We start from the raw sequence: 19816 nt of genomic DNA, 5'->3' as shown, positions 1-19816 counted from the left end.
GTAAATGTGAATGAAAATGGCCAATTTACTCACTCTGCGGCCTTAAAAAGTGTTTCTCCTCCACGGAAATTAAATAAAATAACATTTGGATGCCTTTATTGTTCAATCAAAAACGCCCGTTTTTTGGTGAAAAAGATAACCACCCCCCCTTACGACATGCTTCAGAAACGAAAAAAATGTTCCATTTTCAAATGTTGCGTCTTTGAACTACAATTCACATTTGTACGTGGATGATCACTTTTAGAGATAAAATTAGATGTTTAAAGTGATTTACAAGCTTCCAGGGGCCCTAAACACAAGATATGAGGAATGGGTAAATATGAATGAAACTGGCCAATTTATTCCCTCTGAGGCCTTAAAAAGATTTTCTCCACTCCAGAAAGTGAATTAAATAACATTTGTAGGCCTTTATTGTTCAATCAAAAACGCCCGATTTTTGACGAAAGAGATACCCACCCCCCTTACGACATGCTTCAGAAACTAAAAAAATGGTCCGTTTTCAAATGTTGCCTCTTTGAACTACAATTCACATTTGTACGTGGAAAAGCACTTTTAAAGATCAAATGAGATGTTTAAAGTGATTTTCATGCTTCCAGGGGCCTTAAACACAAGATTTGAGGAATGGGTAAAAGTGAATGAAAATGGCCAATTTACTCACTCTGAGGCCTTAAAAAGTGTTTCTCCTCTACGGGAAGTGAATTAAATAACATTTGTAGGCCTTTATTGTTCAAGCGAAAACGCCTGATTTTTGATGAAAGAGATAACCAACCCCCCTTACGACATGCTTCTGAAACTAAAAAAATGGTTCATTTTCAAATATTGCGTCTTTCAACTAATTAACATTGTACGTGGATAATCACTTTTAGAGATAAAATGAGATGTTTAAAGTGATTTTCAAGCTTCCAGGGGCCCTAAACACGAGATTTGAGAAATGGGTAAACGTGAATGAAAATGGCCAATTTACTCACTCTGCGGCCTTAAAAAGTGTTTCTCCTCCACGGAAAGTGAATAAAATAACATTTGGATGCCTTTATTGTTCAATCAAAAACGCCAGTTTTTTGGTGAAAAAGATAACCACCACCCCTTACGACATGCTTCAGAAACGAAAATAATGGTCCATTTTCAAATGTTGCGTCTTTGAACTACAATTCACATTTGTACATGGATGATCACTTTTAGAGATAAAATTAGATGTTCAAAGTGATTTTCAAGCTTCCAGGGGCCCTAAACACGAGATTTGAGAAATGGGTAAACGTGAATGAAAATGGCCAATTTACTCACTCTGCGGCCTTCAAAAGTGTTTCTCCTCCACGGAAAGTGAATAGAATAACATTTGGATGCCTTTATCGTTCAATCAAAAACGCCCGTTTTTTGGTGAAAAAGATAACCACCCCCCCTTACGACATGCTTCAGAAACGAAAAAAATGGTCCATTTTCAAATGTTGCGTCTTTGAACTACAATTCACATTTGTACGTGGATAATCACTTTTAGAGATAAAATTAGATGTTTAAAGGGATTTACAAGTTCCAGGGGCCCTAAACACAAGATATGAGGAATGGGTAAATATGAATGAAAATGGCCAATTTATTCACTCTGAGGCCTTAAAAAGTTTTTCTCCACTCCAGAAAGTGAATTAAATAACATTTGTAGACCTTTATTGTTCAATCAAAAATGGCCGATTTTTGACGAAAGAGATAACCACCCCCCCTTACGACATGCTTTAGAAACAAAAAAAATGGTTCATTTTCAAATGTTGCATCTTTGAACGACAATCCACATTTGTACGTGGATAAACACTTTTAGAGATAAAATTAGATGTTTAAAGTGATTTTCAAGCTTCCAGGGGCCCTAAACACAAGATTTGAGAAATGGGTAAAAGTGAATGAAAATGGCCAATTTACTCACTCTGAGGCCTTAAAAAGTGTTTCTCCTCCACGGGAAGTGAATTAAATACCATTTGGAGGCCTTTATTGTTCAAGCGAAAACGCCTGATTTTTGATAAAAGAGATAACCACCCCCCCTTACGACATGCTTCTGAAACTAAAAAAATGGTTCATTTTCAAATGTTGCGTCTTTGAACTACAAATAACATTGTATGTGGATATTCACTTTTAGAGATAAAATGAGATGTTTAAAGTGATTTTCAAGCTTCCAGGGGCCCTAAACACGAGATTTGAGAAATGGGTAAACGTGAATGAAAATGGCCAATTTACTCACTCTGCGGCCTTAAAAAGTGTTTCTCCTCCACGGAAAGTGAATAAAATAACATTTGGATGCCTTTATTGTTCAATCAAAAACGGCCGTTTTTTGGTGAAAAAGATAACCACCCCCCCTTACGACATGCTTCAGAAACGAAAAAAATGTTCCATTTTCAAATGTTGCGTCTTTGAACTACAATTCACATTTGTACGTGGATGATCACTTTTAGAGATAAAATTAGATGTTTAAAGTGATTTACAAGCTTCCAGGGGCCCTAAACACAAGATATGAGGAATGGGCAAATATGAATGAAAATGGCCAATTTATTCACTCTGAGGCCTTAAAAAGTTTTTCTCCACTCCAGAAAGTAAATTAAATAACATTTGTAGACCTTTATTGTTCAATCAAAAATGCCCGATTTTTGACGAAAGAGATAACCACCCCCCCTTACGACATGCTTCAGAAACAAAAAAAATGGTTCATTTTCAAATGTTGCATCTTTGAACGACAATCCACATTTGTACGTGGATAAACACTTTTAGAGATAAAATGAGATGTTTAAAGTGATTTTCAAGCTTCCAGGGGCCCTAAACACGAGATTTGAGAAATGGGTAAACGTGAATGAAAATGGCCAATTTACTCACTCTGAGGCCTTAAAAAGTGTTTCTCCTCAACGGGAAGTGAATTAAATAACATTTGTAGGCCTTTATTGTTCAAGCGAAAACGCCCGATTATTGACGAAAGAGATAACCACCCCCCCTTACGACATGCTTCAGAAACGAAAAAAATGGTCCGTTTTCAAATGTTGCGTCTTTGAATGACAATCCACATTTGTACGTGGATAATCACTTTTAGAGCTAAAATTAGATGTTTAAAGTGATTTTCAAGCTTCCAGGGGCCCTAAACACAAGATTTGAGAAATGGGTAAAAGTGAATGAAAATGGCCAATTTACTCACTCTGAGGCCTTAAAAAGTGTTTCTCCTTCACGGAAAGTGAATAAAATAACATTTGGATTCCTTTATTGTTCAATCAAAAACGCCCGTTTTTTGGTGAAAAAGATAACCACCCCCCCTTACGACATGCTTCAGAAACGAAAAAAATGGTCCATTTTCAAATGTTGCGTCTTTGAACTACAATTCACATTTGTACGTGGATAATGCCTTTTAGAGATAAAATTAGATGTTTAAAGTGATTTACAAGCTTCCAGGGGCCCTAAACACAAGCTATGAGGAATGGGTAAACATGAATGAAAATGGCCAATTTATTCACTCTGAGGCCTTAAAAAGATTTTCTCCACTCCAGAAAGTGAATTAAATAACATTTGTAGGCCTTTATTGTTCAATCAAAAACGCCCGATTTTTGACGAAAGAGATAACCACCCCCCCTTACGACATGCCTCAGAAACTAAAAAAATGGTCCGTTTTCAAATGTTTCCTCTTTGAACTACAATTCACATTTGTACGGCAAAAAGCACTTTTAAAGATCAAATGAGATGTTTAAAGTGATTTTCATGCTTCCAGGGGCCTTAAACACAAGATTTGAGGAATGGGTAAAAGTGAATGAAAATGGCCAATTTACTCACTCTGAGGCCTTAAAAAGTGTTTCTCCTCCATGGGAAGTGAATTAAATAACATTTGTAGGCCTTTATTGTTTAAGCGAAAACGCCCGATTATTGATGAAAGAGATAACCACCCCCCCTTACGACATGCTTCAGAAACGAAAAAAATGGTCCGTTTTCAAATGTTGCGCCTTTGAATGACAATCCACATTTGTACGTGGATAATCACTTTTAGAGCTAAAATTAGATGTTTAAAGTGATTTTCAAGCTTCCAGGGGCCCTAAACACAAGATTTGAGAAATGGGTAAAAGTGAATGAAAATGGCCAATTTACTCACTCTGAGGCCTTAAAAAGTGCTTCTCCTCCACGGGAAGTGAATTAAATACCATTGGAGGCCTTTATTGTTCAAGCGAAAACGCCCGTTTTTTGGTGAAAAAGATAACCACCCCCCCTTACGACATGCTTCAGAAACGAAAAAAATGGTCCATTTTCAAATGTTGCGTCTTTGAACTACAATTCACATTTGTACGTGGATAATCACTTTTAGAGATAAAATTACATGTTTAAAGTGATTTACAAGCTTCCAGGGGCCCTAAACACAAGATATGAGGAATGGGTAAATATGAATGAAAATGGCCAATTTATTCACTCTGAGGCCTTAAAAAGATTTTCTCCACTCCAGAAAGTGAATTAAATAACATTTGTAGGCCTTTATTGTTCAATCAAAAACGCCCGATTTTTGATGAAAGAGATAACCACTCCCCCTTACGACATGCTTCTGAAACTAAAAAAATGGTTCATTTTCAAATGTTGCGTCTTTGAACCACAATTAACATTGTACGTGGATAATCACTTTTAGAGATAAAATGAGATGTTTAAAGTGATTTTCAAGCTTCCAGGGGCCCTAAACACTAAATTTGAGAAATGGGTAAACGTGAATGAAAATGGCCAATTTACTCACTCTGCGGCCTTAAAAAGTGTTTCTCCTCCACGGAAAGTGAATAAAATAACATTTGGATGCCTTTATTGTTCAATCAAAAATGCCCGTTTTTTGGTGAAAAGATAACCACCCCCCCTTACGACATGCTTCAGAAACGAAAAAAATGGTCCATTTTCAAATGTTGCGTCTTTGAACTACAATTCACATTTGTACGTGGATAATCACTTTTAGAGATAAAATTAGATGTTTAAAGTGATTTACAAGCTTCCAGGGGCCCTAAACACAAGATATGAGGAATGGGTAAATATGAATGAAAATGGCCAATTTATTCACTCTGAGGCCTTAAAAAGTTTTTCTCCACTCCAGAAAGTAAATTAAATAACATTTTAGACCTTTATTGTTCAATCAAAAATGCCCGATTTTTGACGAAAGAGATAACCACCCCCCCTTACGACATGCTTCAGAAACAAAAAAAATGGTTCATTTTCAAATGTTGCATCTTTGAACGACAATCCACATTTGTACCTGGATAAACACTTTTAGAGATAAAATTAAATGTTTAAAGTGATTTTCAAGCTTCCAGGGGCCCTAAACACAAGATTTGAGAAATGGGTAAAAGTGAATGAAAATGGCCAATTTACTCACTCTGAGGCCTTAAAAAGTGTTTCTCCTCAATGGGAAGTGAATTAAATAACATTTGTAGGCCTTTATTGTTCAAGCGAAAACGCCCGATTATTGACGAAAGAGATAACCACCCCCCCTTACGACATGCTTCAGAAACGAAAAAAATGGTCCGTTTTCAAATGTTGCGTCTTTGAACTACAATTAACATTGTACTTGGATAATCACTTTTAGAGATAAAATGAGATGTTTAAAGTGATTTTCAAGCTTCCAGGGGCCCTAAACACGAGATTTGAGAAATGGGTAAAAGTGAATGAAAATGGCCAATTTACTCACTCTGCGGCCTTAAAAAGTGTTTCTCCTCCACGGAAAGTGAATAAAATAACATTTGGATGCCTTTATTGTTCAATCAAAAACGCCCGTTTTTTGGTGAAAAAGATAACCACCCCCCCCTTACGACATGCTTCAGAAACGAAAAAAATGGTCCATTTTCAAATGTTGCGTCTTTGAACTACAATTCACATTTGTACGTGGATAATCACTTTTAGAGATAAAATTAGATGTTTAAAGTGATTTACAAGCTTTCAGGGGCCCTAAACACAAGATTTGAGGAATGGGTAAATATGAATGAAAATGGCTAATTTATTCACTCTGAGGCCTTAAAAAGTTTTTCTCCACTCCAGAAAGAGAATTAAATAACATTTGTAGACCTTTATTGTTCAATCAAAAACGCCCGATTTTTTGACGAAAGAGATAACCACCCCCCCTTACGACATGCTTCAGAAACAAAAAAAATGGTTCATTTTCAAATGTTGCATCTTTGAACGACAATCCACATTTGTACGTGGATAAACACTTTTAGAGATAAAATTAGATGTTGAAAGTGATTTTCAAGCTTTCAGGGCCCCTAAACACAAGATTTGAGAAATGGGTAAAAGTGAATGAAAATGGCCAATTTACTCACTCTGAGGCCTTAAAAAGTGTTTCTCCTCCACGGGAAGTGAATTAAATAACATTTGTAGGCCTTTATTGTTCAAGCGAAAACGCCCGATAATTGATGAAAGAGATAACCACCCCCCCTTACGACATGCTTCAGAAACGAAAAAAATGGTCCGTTTTCAAATGTTGCGTCTTTGAATGACAATCCACATTTGTACGTGGATAATCACTTTTAGAGCTAAAATTAGATGTTTAAAGTGATTTTCAAGCTTCCAGGGGCCCTAAACACAAGATTTGAGAAATGGGTAAAAGTGAATGAAAATGGCCAATTTACTCACTCTGAGGCCTTAAAAAGTGTTTCTCCTCCACGGGAAGTGAATTAAATACCATTTGGAGGCCTTTATTGTTCAAGCGAAAACGCCTGATTTTTGATGAAAGAGATAACCACCCCCCCTTACGACATGCTTCTGAAACTAAAAAAATGGTTCATTTTCAAATGTTGCGTCTTTGAACTACAATTAACATTGTACGTGGATAATCACTTTTAGAGATAAAATTAGATGTTTAAAGTGATTTACAAGCTTCCAGGGGCCCTAAACACAAGCTATGAGGAATGGGTAAATATGAATGAAAATGGCCAATTTGTTCACTCCGAGGCCTTAAAAAGTTTTTCTCCACTCCAGAAAGTGAATTAAATAACATTTGTAGGCCTTTATTGTTCAATCAAAAACGCCCGATTTTTGACGAAAGAGATAACCACCCCCCCTTACGACATGCCTCAGAAACTAAAAAAATGGTCCGTTTTCAAATGTTGCCTCTTTGAACTACAATTCACATTTGTACGGCGAAAAGCACTTTTAAAGATCAAATGAGATGTTTAAAGTGATTTTCATGCTTCCAGGGGCCTTAAACACAAGATTTGAGGAATGGGTAAAAAGTGAATGAAAATGGCCAATTTACTCACTCTGAGGCCTTAAAAAGTGTTTCTCCTCCACGGGAAGTGAATTAAATACCATTTGGAGGCCTTTATTGTTCAAGCGAAAACGCCTGATTTTTGATGAAAGAGATAACCACTACCCCCTTACGACATGCTTCTGAAACTAAAAAAATGGTTCATTTTCAAATGTTGTGTCTTTGAACTACAATTAACATTGTACGTGGATAATCACTTTTAGAGATAAAATGAGATGTTTAAAGTGATTTTCAAGCTTCCAGGGGCCCTAAACACGAGATTTGAGAAATGGGTAAACGTGAATGAAAATGGCCAATTTACTCACTCTGCGGCCTTAAAAAGTGTTTCTCCTTCACGGAAAGTGAATAAAATAACATTTGGATGCCTTTATTGTTCAATCAAAAACGCCCGTTTTTTGGTGAAAAAGATAACCACCCCCCCTTACGACATGCTTCAGAAACGAAAAAAATGGTCCATTTTCAAATGTTGCGTCTTTGAACTACAATTCACATTTGTACGTGGATAATGCCTTTTAGAGATAAAATTAGATGTTTAAAGTGATTTACAAGCTTCCAGGGGCCCTAAACACAAGCTATGAGGAATGGGTAAACATGAATGAAAATGGCCAATTTATTCACTCTGAGGCCTTAAAAAGATTTTCTCCACTCCAGAAAGTGAATTAAATAACATTTGTAGGCCTTTATTGTTCAATCAAAAACGCCCGATTTTTGACGAAAGAGATAACCACCCCCCCTTACGACATGCCTCAGAAACTAAAAAAATGGTCCGTTTTCAAATGTTTCCTCTTTGAACTACAATTCACATTTGTACGGCAAAAAGCACTTTTAAAGATCAAATGAGATGTTTAAAGTGATTTTCATGCTTCCAGGGGCCTTAAACACAAGATTTGAGGAATGGGTAAAAGTGAATGAAAATGGCCAATTTACTCACTCAGAGGCCTTAAAAAGTGTTTCTCCTCCATGGGAAGTGAATTAAATAACATTTGTAGGCCTTTATTGTTTAAGCGAAAACGCCCGATTATTGACGAAAGAGATAACCACCCCCCCTTACGACATGCTTCAGAAACGAAAAAAATGGTCCGTTTTCAAATGTTGCGCCTTTGAATGACAATCCACATTTGTACGTGGATAATCACTTTTAGAGCTAAAATTAGATGTTTAAAGTGATTTTCAAGCTTCCAGGGGCCCTAAACACAAGATTTGAGAAATGGGTAAAAGTGAATGAAAATGGCCAATTTACTCACTCTGAGGCCTTAAAAAGTGTTTCTCCTCCACGGGAAGTGAATTAAATACCATTGGAGGCCTTTATTGTTCAAGCGAAAACGCCCGTTTTTTGGTGAAAAAGATAACCACCCCCCCTTACGACATGCTTCAGAAACGAAAAAAATGGTCCATTTTCAAATGTTGCGTCTTTGAACTACAATTCACATTTGTACGTGGATAATCACTTTTAGAGATAAAATTACATGTTTCAAGTGATTTACAAGCTTCCAGGGGCCCTAAACACAAGATATGAGGAATGGGTAAATATGAATGAAAATGGCCAATTTATTCACTCTGAGGCCTTAAAAAGTTTTTCTCCACTCCAGAAAGTAAATTAAATAACATTTTTAGGCCTTTATTGTTCAATCAAAAACGCCCGATTTTTGATGAAAGAGATAACCACTCCCCCTTACGACATGCTTCTGAAACTAAAAAAATGGTTCATTTTCAAATGTTGCGTCTTTGAACCACAATTAACATTGTACGTGGATAATCACTTTTAGAGATAAAATGAGATGTTTAAAGTGATTTTCAAGCTTCCAGGGGCCCTAAACACTAAATTTGAGAAATGGGTAAACGTGAATGAAAATGGCCAATTTACTCACTCTGCGGCCTTAAAAAGTGTTTCTCCTCCACGGAAAGTGAATTAAATAACATTTGGATGCCTTTATTGTTCAATCAAAAATGCCCGTTTTTTGGTGAAAAGATAACCACCCCCCCTTACGACATGCTTCAGAAACGAAAAAAATGGTCCATTTTCAAATGTTGCGTCTTTGAACTACAATTCACATTTGTACGTGGATAATCACTTTTAGAGATAAAATTAGATGTTTAAAGTGATTTACAAGCTTCCAGGGGCCCTAAACACAAGATATGAGGAATGGGTAAATATGAATGAAAATGGCCAATTTATTCACTCTGAGGCCTTAAAAAGTTTTTCTCCACTCCAGAAAGTAAATTAAATAACATTTGTAGACCTTTATTGTTCAATCAAAAATGCCCGATTTTTGACGAAAGAGATAACCACCCCCCCTTACGACATGCTTCAGAAACAAAAAAAATGGTTCATTTTCAAATGTTGCATCTTTGAACGACAATCCACATTTGTACGTGGATAAACACTTTTAGAGATAAAATTAAATGTTTAAAGTGATTTTCAAGCTTCCAGGGGCCCTAAACACAAGATTTGAGAAATGGGTAAAAGTGAATGAAAATGGCCAATTTACTCACTCTGAGGCCTTAAAAAGTGTTTCTCCTCAACGGGAAGTGAATTAAATAACATTTGTAGGCCTTTATTGTTCAAGCGAAAACGCCCGATTATTGACGAAAGAGATAACCACCCCCCCTTACGACATGCTTCAGAAACGAAAAAAATGGTCCGTTTTCAAATGTTGCGTCTTTGAACTACAATTAACATTGTACGTGGATAATCACTTTTAGAGATAAAATGAGATGTTTAAAGTGATTTTCAAGCTTCCAGGGGCCCTAAACACGAGATTTGAGAAATGGGTAAAAGTGAATGAAAATGGCCAATTTACTCACTCTGCGGCCTTAAAAAGTGTTTCTCCTCCACGGAAAGTGAATAAAATAACATTTGGATGCCTTTATTGTTCAATCAAAAACGCCCGTTTTTTGGTGAAAAAGATAACCACCCCCCCCTTACGACATGCTTCAGAAACGAAAAAAATGGTCCATTTTCAAATGTTGCGTCTTTGAACTACAATTCACATTTGTACGTGGATAATCACTTTTAGAGATAAAATGAGATGTTTAAAGTGATTTACAAGCTTTCAGGGGCCCTAAACACAAGATTTGAGGAATGGGTAAATATGAATGAAAATGGCTAATTTATTCACTCTGAGGCCTTAAAAAGTTTTTCTCCACTCCAGAAAGAGAATTAAATAACATTTGTAGACCTTTATTGTTCAATCAAAAACGCCCGATTTTTTGACGAAAGAGATAACCACCCCCCCTTACGACATGCTTCAGAAACAAAAAAAATGGTTCATTTTCAAATGTTGCATCTTTGAACGACAATCCACATTTGTACGTGGATAAACACTTTTAGAGATAAAATTAGATGTTGAAAGTGATTTTCAAGCCTTCAGGGGCCCTAAACACAAGATTTGAGAAATGGGTAAAAGTGAATGAAAATGGCCAATTTACTCACTCTGAGGCCTTAAAAAGTGTTTCTCCTCCACGGGAAGTGAATTAAATAACATTTGTAGGCCTTTATTGTTCAAGCGAAAACGCCCGATAATTGATGAAAGAGATAACCACCCCCCCTTACGACATGCTTCAGAAACGAAAAAAATGGTCCGTTTTCAAATGTTGCGTCTTTGAATGACAATCCACCTTTGTACGTGGATAATCACTTTTAGAGCTAAAATTAGATGTTTAAAGTGATTTTCAAGCTTCCAGGGGCCCTAAACACAAGATTTGAGAAATGGGTAAAAGTGAATGAAAATGGCCAATTTACTCACTCTGAGGCCTTAAAAAGTGTTTCTCCTCCACGGGAAGTGAATTAAATACCATTTGGAGGCCTTTATTGTTCAAGCGAAAACGCCTGATTTTTGATGAAAGAGATAACCACCCCCCCTTACGACATGCTTCTGAAACTAAAAAAATGGTTCATTTTCAAATGTTGCGTCTTTGAACTACAATTAACATTGTACGTGGATAATCACTTTTAGAGATAAAATGAGATGTTTAAAGTGATTTTCAAGCTTTCAGGGGCCCTAAACATGAGATTTGAGAAATGAGTAAACGTGAATGAAAATGGCCAATTTACTCACTCTGCGGCCTTAAAAAGTGTTTCTCCTCCACGGAAAGGGAATAAAATAACATTTGGATGCCTTTATTGTTCAATCAAAAACGCCCGTTTTTTGGTGAAAAAGATAACCACCCCCCTTACGACATGCTTCAGAAACGAAAAAAATGGTCCATTTTCAAATGTTGCGTCTTTGAACTACAATTCACATTTGTACGTGGATGATCACTTTTAGAGATAAAATTAGATGTTTAAAGTGATTTTCATGCTTCCAGGGGCCTTAAACACAAGATTTGAGGTATGGGTAAAAGTGAATGAAAATGGCCAATTTACTCACTCTGAGGCCTTAAAAAGTGTTTCTCCTCCACGGGAAGTGAATTAAATACCATTATGAGGCCTTTATTGTTCAAGCGAAAACGCCTGATTTTTGATGAAAGAGATAACCACCCCCCCTTACGACATGCTTCTGAAACTAAAAAAATGGTTCATTTTCAAATGTTGCGTCTTTGAACTACAATTAACATTGTACGTGGATAATCACTTTTAGAGATAAAATGAGATGTTTAAAGTGATTTTCAAGCTTCCAGGGGCCCTAAACACGAGATTTGAGAAATGGGTAAACGTGAATGAAAATGGCCAATTTACTCACTCTGAGGCCTTAAAAAGTGTTTCTCCTTCACGGAAAGTGAATAAAATAACATTTGGATGCCTTTATTGTTCAATCAAAAACGCCAGTTTTTTGGTGAAAAAGATAACCACCCCCCTTACGACATGCTTCAGAAACGAAAAAAATGGTCCATTTTCAAATGTTGCGTCTTTGAACTACATTTCACATTTGTACGTGGATAATCACTTTTAGAGATAAAATTACATGTTTAAAGTGATTTACAAGCTTCCAGGGGCCCTAAACACAAGATATGAGGAATGGGTAAATATGAATGAAAATGGCCAATTTATTCACTCTGAGGCCTTAAAAAGATTTTCTCCACTCCAGAAAGTGAATTAAATAACATTTGTAGGCCTTTATTGTTCAATCAAAAACGCCCGATTTTTGACGAAAGAGATAACCACCCCCCCTTACGACATGCTCAGAAACTAAAAAAATGGTCCGTTTTCAAATGTTGCCTCTTTGAACTACAATTCACATTTGTACGTGGAAAAGCACTTTTAAAGATCAAATGAGATGTTTAAAGTGATTTTCATTCTTCCAGGGGCCTTAAACACAAGATTTGAGGAATGGGTAAAAGTGAATGAAAATGGCCAATTTACTCACTCTGAGGCCTTAAAAAGTGTTTCTCCTCCACGGGAAGTGAATTAAATAACATTTGGAGGCCTTTATTGTTCAAGCGAAAACGCCCGATTATTGACGAAAGAGATAACCACCCCCCCTTACGACATGCTTCAGAAAAGAAAAAAATAGTCCGTTTTCAAATGTTGCGTCTTTGAATGACAATCCACATTTGTACGTGGATAATCACTTTTAGAGCTAAAATTAGATGTTTAAAGTGATTTTCAAGCTTCCAGGGGCCCTAAACACAAGATTTGAGAAATGGGTAAAAGTGAATGAAAATGGCCAATTTACTCACTCTGAGGCCTTAAAAAGTGTTTCTCCTCCACGGGAAGTGAATTAAATACCATTTGGAGGCCTTTATTGTTCAATCAAAAATGCCCGTTTTTTGGTGAAAAGATAACCACCCCCCCTTACGACATGCTTCAGAAACGAAAAAAATGGTCCATTTTCAAATGTTGCGTCTTTGAACTACAATTCACATTTGTACGTGGATAATCACTTTTAGAGATAAAATTAGATGTTTAAAGTGATTTACAAGCTTCCAGGGGCCCTAAACACAAGATATGAGGAATGGGTAAATATGAATGAAAATGGCCAATTTATTCACTCTGAGGCCTTAAAAAGTTTTTCTCCACTCCATAAAGTAAATTAAATAACATTTGTAGACCTTTATTGTTCAATCAAAAATGCCCGATTTTTGACGAAAGAGATAACCACCCCCCCTTACGACATGCTTCAGAAACAAAAAAAATGGTTCATTTTCAAATGTTGCATCTTTGAACGACAATCCACATTTGTACGTGGATAAACACTTTTAGAGATAAAATTAGATGTTTAAAGTGATTTTCAAGCTTCCAGGGGCCCTAAACACAAGATTTAAGAAATGGGTAAAAGTGAATGAAAATGGCCAATTTACTCACTCTGAGGCCTTAAAAAGTGTTTCTCCTCAACGGGAAGTGAATTAAATAACATTTGTAGGCCTTTATTGTTCAAGCGAAAACGCCCGATTATTGACGAAAGAGATAACCACCCCCCCTTACGACATGCTTCAGAAACGAAAAAAATGGTCCGTTTTCAAATGTTGCGTCTTTGAATGACAATCCACATTTGTACGTGGATAATCACTTTTAGAGCTAAAATTAGATGTTTAAAGTGATTTTCAAGCTTCCAGGGGCCCTAAACACAAGATTTGAGAAATGGGTAAATGTGAATGAAAATGGCCAATTTACTCACTCTGCGGCCTTAAAAAGTGTTTCTCCTCCACGGAAATTAAATAAAATAACATTTGGATGCCTTTATTGTTCAATCAAAAACGCCCGTTTTTTGGTGAAAAAGATAACCACCCCCCCTTACGACATGCTTCAGAAACGAAAAAAATGTTCCATTTTCAAATGTTGCGTCTTTGAACTACAATTCACATTTGTACGTGGATGATCACTTTTAGAGATAAAATTAGATGTTTAAAGTGATTTACAAGCTTCCAGGGGCCCTAAACACAAGATATGAGGAATGGGTAAATATGAATGAAACTGGCCAATTTATTCCCTCTGAGGCCTTAAAAAGATTTTCTCCACTCCAGAAAGTGAATTAAATAACATTTGTAGGCCTTTATTGTTCAATCAAAAACGCCCGATTTTTGACGAAAGAGATACCCACCCCCCTTACGACATGCTTCAGAAACTAAAAAAATGGTCCGTTTTCAAATGTTGCCTCTTTGAACTACAATTCACATTTGTACGTGGAAAAGCACTTTTAAAGATCAAATGAGATGTTTAAAGTGATTTTCATGCTTCCAGGGGCCTTAAACACAAGATTTGAGGAATGGGTAAAAGTGAATGAAAATGGCCAATTTACTCACTCTGAGGCCTTAAAAAGTGTTTCTCCTCTACGGGAAGTGAATTAAATAACATTTGTAGGCCTTTATTGTTCAAGCGAAAACGCCTGATTTTTGATGAAAGAGATAACCAACCCCCCTTACGACATGCTTCTGAAACAAAAAAAATGGTTCATTTTCAAATATTGCGTCTTTCAACTAATTAACATTGTACGTGGATAATCACTTTTAGAGATAAAATGAGATGTTTAAAGTGATTTTCAAGCTTCCAGGGGCCCTAAACACGAGATTTGAGAAATGGGTAAACGTGAATGAAAATGGCCAATTTACTCACTCTGCGGCCTTAAAAAGTGTTTCTCCTCCACGGAAAGTGAATAAAATAACATTTGGATGCCTTTATTGTTCAATCAAAAACGCCCGTTTTTTGGTGAAAAAGATAACCACCACCCCTTACGACATGCTTCAGAAACGAAAAAAATGGTCCATTTTCAAATGTTGCGTCTTTGAACTACAATTCACATTTGTACGTGGATAATCACTTTTAGAGATAAAATTAGATGTTTAAAGGGATTTACAAGTTCCAGGGGCCCTAAACACAAGATATGAGGAATGGGTAAATATGAATGAAAATGGCCAATTTATTCACTCTGAGGCCTTAAAAAGTTTTTCTCCACTCCAGAAAGTGAATTAAATAACATTTGTACACCTTTATTGTTCAATCAAAAATGGCCGATTTTTGACGAAAGAGATAACCACCCCCCCTTACGACATGCTTTAGAAACAAAAAAAATGGTTCATTTTCAAATGTTGCATCTTTGAACGACAATCCACATTTGTACGTGGATAAACACTTTTAGAGATAAAATTAGATGTTTAAAGTGATTTTCAAGCTTCCAGGGGCCCTAAACACAAGATTTGAGAAATGGGTAAAAGTGAATGAAAATGGCCAATTTACTCACTCTGAGGCCTTAAAAAGTGTTTCTCCTCCACGGGAAGTGAATTAAATACCATTTGGAGGCCTTTATTGTTCAAGCGAAAACGCCTGATTTTTGATAAAAGAGATAACCACCCCCCCTTACGACATGCTTCTGAAACTAAAAAAATGGTTCATTTTCAAATGTTGCGTCTTTGAACTACAAATAACATTGTATGTGGATATTCACTTTTAGAGATAAAATGAGATGTTTAAAGTGATTTTCAAGCTTCCAGGGGCCCTAAACACGAGATTTGAGAAATGGGTAAACGTGAATGAAAATGGCCAATTTACTCACTCTGCGGCCTTAAAAAGTGTTTCTCCTCCACGGAAAGTGAATAAAATAACATTTGGATGCCTTTATTGTTCAATCAAAAACGGCCGTTTTTTGGTGAAAAAGATAACCACCCCCCCTTACGACATGCTTCAGAAACGAAAAAAATGTTCCATTTTCAAATGTTGCGTCTTTGAACTACAATTCACATTTGTACGTGGATGATCACTTTTAGAGATAAAATTAGATGTTTAAAGTGATTTACAAGCTTCCAGGGGCCCTAAACACAAGATATGAGGAATGGGCAAATATGAATGAAAATGGCCAATTTATTCACTCTGAGGCCTTAAAAAGTTTTTCTCCACTCCAGAAAGTAAATTAAATAACATTTGTAGACCTTTATTGTTCAATCAAAAATGCCCGATTTTTGACGAAAGAGATAACCACCCCCCCTTACGACATGCTTCAGAAACAAAAAAAATGGTTCATTTTCAAATGTTGCATCTTTGAACGACAATCCACATTTGTACGTGGATAAACACTTTTAGAGATAAAATGAGATGTTTAAAGTGATTTTCAAGCTTCCAGGGGCCCTAAACACGAGATTTGAGAAATGGGTAAACGTGAATGAAAATGGCCAATTTACTCACTCTGAGGCCTTAAAAAGTGTTTCTCCTCAACGGGAAGTGAATTAAATAACATTTGTAGGCCTTTATTGTTCAAGCGAAAACGCCCGATTATTGACGAAAGAGATAACCACCCCCCCTTACGACATGCTTCAGAAACGAAAAAAATGGTCCGTTTTCAAATGTTGCGTCTTTGAATGACAATCCACATTTGTACGTGGATAATCACTTTTAGAGCTAAAATTAGATGTTTAAAGTGATTTTCAAGCTTCCAGGGGCCCTAAACACAAGATTTGAGAAATGGGTAAAAGTGAATGAAAATGGCCAATTTACTCACTCTGAGGCCTTAAAAAGTGTTTCTCCTTCACGGAAAGTGAATAAAATAACATTTGGATGCCTTTATTGTTCAATCAAAAACGCCCGTTTTTTGGTGAAAAAGATAACCACCCCCCCTTACGACATGCTTCAGAAACGAAAAAAATGGTCCATTTTCAAATGTTGCGTCTTTGAACTACAATTCACATTTGTACGTGGATAATGCCTTTTAGAGATAAAATTAGATGTTTAAAGTGATTTACAAGCTTCCAGGGGCCCTAAACACAAGCTATGAGGAATGGGTAAACATGAATGAAAATGGCCAATTTATTCACTCTGAGGCCTTAAAAAGATTTTCTCCACTCCAGAAAGTGAATTAAATAACATTTGTAGGCCTTTATTGTTCAATCAAAAACGCCCGATTTTTGACGAAAGAGATAACCACCCCCCCTTACGACATGCCTCAGAAACTAAAAAAATGGTCCGTTTTCAAATGTTTTCTCTTTGAACTACAATTCACATTTGTACGGCAAAAAGCACTTTTAAAGATCAAATGAGATGTTTAAAGTGATTTTCATGCTTCCAGGGGCCTTAAACACAAGATTTGAGGAATGGGTAAAAGTGAATGAAAATGGCCAATTTACTCACTCTGAGGCCTTAAAAAGTGTTTCTCCTCCATGGGAAGTGAATTAAATAACATTTGTAGGCCTTTATTGTTTAAGCGAAAACGCCCGATTATTGATGAAAGAGATAACCACCCCCCCTTACGACATGCTTCAGAAACGAAAAAAATGGTCCGTTTTCAAATGTTGCGCCTTTGAATGACAATCCACATTTGTACGTGGATAATCACTTTTAGAGCTAAAATTAGATGTTTAAAGTGATTTTCAAGCTTCCAGGGGCCCTAAACACAAGATTTGAGAAATGGGTAAAAGTGAATGAAAATGGCCAATTTACTCACTCTGAGGCCTTAAAAAGTGCTTCTCCTCCACGGGAAGTGAATTAAATACCATTGGAGGCCTTTATTGTTCAAGCGAAAACGCCCGTTTTTTGGTGAAAAAGATAACCACCCCCCCTTACGACATGCTTCAGAAACGAAAAAAATGGTCCATTTTCAAATGTTGCGTCTTTGAACTACAATTCACATTTGTACGTGGATAATCACTTTTAGAGATAAAATTACATGTTTAAAGTGATTTACAAGCTTCCAGGGGCCCTAAACACAAGATATGAGGAATGGGTAAATATGAATGAAAATGGCCAATTTATTCACTCTGAGGCCTTAAAAAGATTTTCTCCACTCCAGAAAGTGAATTAAATAACATTTGTAGGCCTTTATTGTTCAATCAAAAACGCCCGATTTTTGATGAAAGAGATAACCACTCCCCCTTACGACATGCTTCTGAAACTAAAAAAATGGTTCATTTTCAAATGTTGCGTCTTTGAACCACAATTAACATTGTACGTGGATAATCACTTTTAGAGATAAAATGAGATGTTTAAAGTGATTTTCAAGCTTCCAGGGGCCCTAAACACTAAATTTGAGAAATGGGTAAACGTGAATGAAAATGGCCAATTTACTCACTCTGCGGCCTTAAAAAGTGTTTCTCCTCCACGGAAAGTGAATAAAATAACATTTGGATGCCTTTATTGTTCAATCAAAAATGCCCGTTTTTTGGTGAAAAGATAACCACCCCCCCTTACGACATGCTTCAGAAACGAAAAAAATGGTCCATTTTCAAATGTTGCGTCTTTGAACTACAATTCACATTTGTACGTGGATAATCACTTTTAGAGATAAAATTAGATGTTTAAAGTGATTTACAAGCTTCCAGGGGCCCTAAACACAAGATATGAGGAATGGGTAAATATGAATGAAAATGGCCAATTTATTCACTCTGAGGCCTTAAAAAGTTTTTCTCCACTCCAGAAAGTAAATTAAATAACATTTTAGACCTTTATTGTTCAATCAAAAATGCCCGATTTTTGACGAAAGAGATAACCACCCCCCCTTACGACATGCTTCAGAAACAAAAAAAATGGTTCATTTTCAAATGTTGCATCTTTGAACGACAATCCACATTTGTACCTGGATAAACACTTTTAGAGATAAAATTAAATGTTTAAAGTGATTTTCAAGCTTCCAGGGGCCCTAAACACAAGATTTGAGAAATGGGTAAAAGTGAATGAAAATGGCCAATTTACTCACTCTGAGGCCTTAAAAAGTGTTTCTCCTCAATGGGAAGTGAATTAAATAACATTTGTAGGCCTTTATTGTTCAAGCGAAAACGCCTGATTATTGACGAAAGAGATAACCACCCCCCCTTACGACATGCTTCAGAAACGAAAAAAATGGTCCGTTTTCAAATGTTGCGTCTTTGAACTACAATTAACATTGTACTTGGATAATCACTTTTAGAGATAAAATGAGATGTTTAAAGTGATTTTCAAGCTTCCAGGGGCCCTAAACACGAGATTTGAGAAATGGGTAAAAGTGAATGAAAATGGCCAATTTACTCACTCTGCGGCCTTAAAAAGTGTTTCTCCTCCACGGAAAGTGAATAAAATAACATTTGGATGCCTTTATTGTTCAATCAAAAACGCCCGTTTTTTGGTGAAAAAGATAACCACCCCCCCCTTACGACATGCTTCAGAAACGAAAAAAATGGTCCATTTTCAAATGTTGCGTCTTTGAACTACAATTCACATTTGTACGTGGATAATCACTTTTAGAGATAAAATTAGATGTTTAAAGTGATTTACAAGCTTTCAGGGGCCCTAAACACAAGATTTGAGGAATGGGTAAATATGAATGAAAATGGCTAATTTATTCACTCTGAGGCCTTAAAAAGTTTTTCTCCACTCCAGAAAGAGAATTAAATAACATTTGTAGACCTTTATTGTTCAATCAAAAATGCCCGATTTTTTGACGAAAGAGATAACCACCCCCCCTTACGACATGCTTCAGAAACAAAAAAAATGGTTCATTTTCAAATGTTGCATCTTTGAACGACAATCCACATTTGTACGTGGATAAACACTTTTAGAGATAAAATTAGATGTTGAAAGTGATTTTCAAGCCTTCAGGGGCCCTAAACACAAGATTTGAGAAATGGGTAAAAGTGAATGAAAATGGCCAATTTACTCACTCTGAGGCCTTAAAAAGTGTTTCTCCTCCACGGGAAGTGAATTAAATAACATTTGTAGGCCTTTATTGTTCAAGCGAAAACGCCCGATAA

This window comes from Triturus cristatus, chromosome 5_1, assembly GCF_964204655.1.
Source record: "Triturus cristatus chromosome 5_1, aTriCri1.1, whole genome shotgun sequence".
NCBI classification, from domain to species: Eukaryota; Metazoa; Chordata; class Amphibia; order Caudata; family Salamandridae; genus Triturus; species Triturus cristatus.
This window is presented reverse-complemented; position numbering follows the sequence as displayed.